The sequence below is a fragment of the Hydra vulgaris genome, chromosome 01, assembly GCF_038396675.1.
Source record: "Hydra vulgaris chromosome 01, alternate assembly HydraT2T_AEP".
NCBI lineage: Eukaryota > Metazoa > Cnidaria > Hydrozoa > Anthoathecata > Hydridae > Hydra > Hydra vulgaris.
This window is the reverse complement of record NC_088920.1, coordinates 73484565-73488684: the sequence shown is the minus strand read 5'-3', so window position 1 is coordinate 73488684 and position 4120 is coordinate 73484565. Positions and strand designations below refer to the sequence as shown.

The 4120-nt window shown below is 28.6% G+C and overlaps 1 long non-coding RNA gene across 1 annotated transcript; it reads left to right on the top strand.

Moving 5' to 3' along the window:
- Nucleotides 1-806: 806 nt before the first annotated feature.
- LOC136074978 (uncharacterized) lies at nucleotides 807-1704 on the top strand. The gene is made up of 3 exons (XR_010635624.1): nucleotides 807-977; nucleotides 1041-1109; nucleotides 1530-1704. It is a non-coding gene; the product is annotated as an uncharacterized LOC136074978 (long non-coding RNA).
- Nucleotides 1705-4120: the final 2416 nt, after the last annotated feature.

The window sequence follows — 4120 nt, the reverse complement described above, 5'->3', positions numbered from 1 at the left end:
ACATGATCTTGAAAGCTCAGTTAATACATCTACATTAGTGGCTATAGTTTACATAGCTGGCTATGTGCAAAAAAGCGAAATAAAAATTTATGATAATTCTACCAATTATTATTATAAATATGGAAGTTATCTGTATAGCCTAAACACAGGCGAACTTGAAATTCCTTCTGATACTCTTTTCAAATGGTCAATATTTTGCTTTTTTTTTCAAGGTGCTACTGACCCTTTATGCAGAATATTTTGTGTTACTCAGTTTCAGTTCATTGCTGCTAAATATAAATTTAAAATCACAAAAAATCAATGCAGAGTATATTCTAATATTCTGCTAAAGAATTACTCACTAATTACCACTCCCAAAATACTAAAGCTATCATAGTTTATGTGAAAATTAGTTTTGTAATATATTATGCTATTTACTTGTAATGTTTATTATTTTCTCACTAGCCTATACGTCTCTCAATATGTTTGGATTTGTAAATATTTACCCTGTTGAGATATATTGATAAAAATTTTTTTTTGTTAGAATCAACTTTTGTTGGTGTTTTTTATTGTTGGTGATTTTTATTGTTGCCATTTTTAGCAAAAAAAATTAAAAATAAAGTTATCTTTCGAATATATAGATATATACTTTGTTATGGTTCGGCTTGTTATTGATACTATTTAATATTACATAAATATTCTTAATGAAATTTGAAATACAAAAAATATGATTATCTTTTAACAATTTTTTGGTTTTCTTTTTATATTTCCGTCTTTACTAGAGATTATTATCAAAAAACATAGACTGCCATTACACCCTACTTAATATAAAAATATATCAATATAAGTAAAAGTGAAAGTTTAATCGGCCTTCAGTTTTTACGGCATTTTGCGTGATGTCAAGGCCTGTTATTATAGAAGGCCGTGTGTGTGACGAAAAAGTAAAGATACTTTTGCATCCAGTGGCTATTGCACCCAACGTCTACATCATTGAAAAAGTAGGTTTTTACATTTTTGTTTTTTTGTTTAACTACTTATCCTAATAGATCACTTTTTTTCAGGATTCTCCTCATGGGTTCAAGGTCATTACGCATAATATGTGTTCAATTACCCATAATACGTTAGTCATTGTAAGTAATAAATTAGGAAATAATTATTTGTGAAATATTGTTGTCATTAATGACTTCAACCTGGCTAATAATTAAAATTGCTCGACTAATAAGGTTCCTTATTAAAATTGCTCTCTCTCTCTCTCTCTCTCTCTCTCTCTCTATATATATATATATATATATATATACAAATATATATATATATATATATATATATATATATATATATATATATATATATATATATATATATATATATATATATATATATATATACACACACACATATATATATCTATATATATATATATATTTATATATATACATATATATATATATATATATATATATACATATATATATATATATATATATATATATATATATATATATATATATATATATATATATATATATTTGTATTTATATTTTTTTTTTTAGAAAATGTTTGAAGAAAGTTAGAAGATACTAAAAACCTTGGTATTATGCAAGTGATTTAATTAATTCAACCGACAAAAAACGGCGTGTAAATCGCAAAAGAAAAAATAATATTTTTAATATTCATTTTGGATGTATTGATTAATAGCATTTATTTTAAAATAAATTTATTTTGCAACACGTTTTTTAATTATATAAAATTTCGTTTTAATAGTTTAAGGTAAATCCCACATAGGTTATAGGTGGAAAACATCACATGTAAAAGATCAAAAATGCTACACATTTTGAATTCTAAATGGGATAAAGTATCAAATACCAGATTAAGTTAAGCCTCTCTGAAAGCTTCGATGATTAATTTTAAATTACTATTTAAGTAATTTTTAAATTAAAAGAATTTTAAAAATTATCATAGAAGCATTCGGACTTTAATTTGTCTAGTATTGACTACTTTTATACCATTTGGATTAAAATGTGTGGCATTTAAGATCTATAACATGTAGTATTTTCCACCTATATCCCATGTAGGATTTACCACATAAAACCCATGTGAGATTTACCATATGAAACCCACATGGGACAAAATAATAATCCCCACATGGGTTACATATGGAAAAAATCCACGCGTATCCCATGTGCGTATTTTCACTGGGAGCTGCCTTTGGGAAATGCCAACATTGTGGAACAAGACAGATTGATTATAATTGTCAGCAGTTTTGAAAAGAAATGCAAGCTGCTGAAAAGAAATACAAGCTCCAGCTCATCAGGCTAAACCAGACTAGGTGGAACTCGACATACGGATAGCTCCATCCAGTAATCTTTCAATTATAAACATAATTCAGTTGCCTTGAGACATCCTCCAAAATGTCTACCCTTATTAAAACAATTCAGGATGGTGTCCAAATATGTTTCGCTAGAATGATGCAAGACCCAGAACTGATTGCTGCACCAATCCTTCTTCCAAAGTTCAAGAACACTTAGACTGATAGGACTGAAATTAAAGGAGCAGGGATGATTTTTTTTTTTTATGTCATAGTGTAATCTGTTTTGTCTATTTTTTTTTTACTACTTAGTCATCCAGATCTCTGTGAGAAAACACAGACCAAAGTGGTGCAGGTTAAGCAAAATTCATCAGATAAAGAAGATTTCTTCATATCGATTAAATTGAGAAGATTGCTAGGTACAGGAGAGGTTGATGGGTATCTTACTTGCAGTTTGAACAAAATGGATTTGTTGAACTCATTTCCAGGCATCGAAAACCTTTCTCTTAAACTGAACAATGGTCTTCCTGCCTTTGCTGCTTGTGAGTGTCTATTTAGCAGTGCTGGACTCTTATTCAATACAAAGCGGGCAAAAATAAAACTGGTTAACTTTGAAAACCAACTGCTCCTCAAACTTAACAAAAAGTTTATAGTTTAAATTTACACAGAAAAAAATAGACTACGTTATATATTTTTTAATTGACATCTTTTTTATCTAAAAGGCTGAAAGTAAGTAACGCAGTAACTTTTACTCTGAGTACATTTTTAGTTTACCTTTAGTTGAGTGAACTTTTTGACCGGAAGCTTTTACTTGTATTTGAGTAAAATTTCACTTAAGTAACAATACTTTTATTTGAGTACAATTTTTTTTACTTTTTCCACCTCTGTTGAATACGATATTATAATACAGAGCCGTAACCAAAATTGTGATATTGGGGAATGAGGGGCCTGAGGTTTCTTCAATTAAAAAAAAAAAGGAGGGGGGGGGGGGAGTTACGATCAAGAAAAAATTTGAAAGCAATAACTTATAATAAATAAAAAAAACCTTTTTAAATTAGTTTTGATAATAGAATGCAGATAATAATTCCAAAAAAATGTCAATAATAACATTATTCGATTTGACAATCGAACTGTGATGTGTTAAAAGCTCACGTGTATTACAATAAATACTTCATTTTTGCAATAAAATGCAGTATTGAGACAATGTAATGTTTTCACAGATTTTAAGTTTATCTCAAGAGAATAAATACTATAGAAATAAAGCCATTCTATATATTTTACAATAGGTTTCTTATAAAAAAAATATTTAAAAAAAAATTATTGGGTGGCCTAGAGAAAAATGGCCTTGCTGAAAAAATTAACATAAATGGAGTTTAAGCGTCTGATGATTAGCTTGATCGTTGGAAATATGGGTATAATGCTTCGACGGACGAGGAAACAGGGCACCCCCTTAAGTTAAAAACACATTTTATCAAAAAATGATATTTTACTGACCAAGTAAAACCTAATTAATTAAATTAGTTAGAGTGTAATTACATCAATTGAGTATAAGTGATGAATGCAGTTAAGTATATGCTTTGACTGGCCATTAGGTACTGATGCAACGAAATATGCATTTATTTAATGACAGTTAGGATTGGGACATTAATAGTCATGATTATTAGTATTTCATAGGGGTGTATCGTTTACACGTCTGCCTAATGTTTCTTTCAAGACGGTATGTGGAGAGGGTAACTCTTATACAGCTGGAATGACCACGTCATGGAGGGAAACAGCTGCAATTTTATCCAGGTATAAATTTGATGAAATTCATAATGCAGATGAATTTGGATTGTT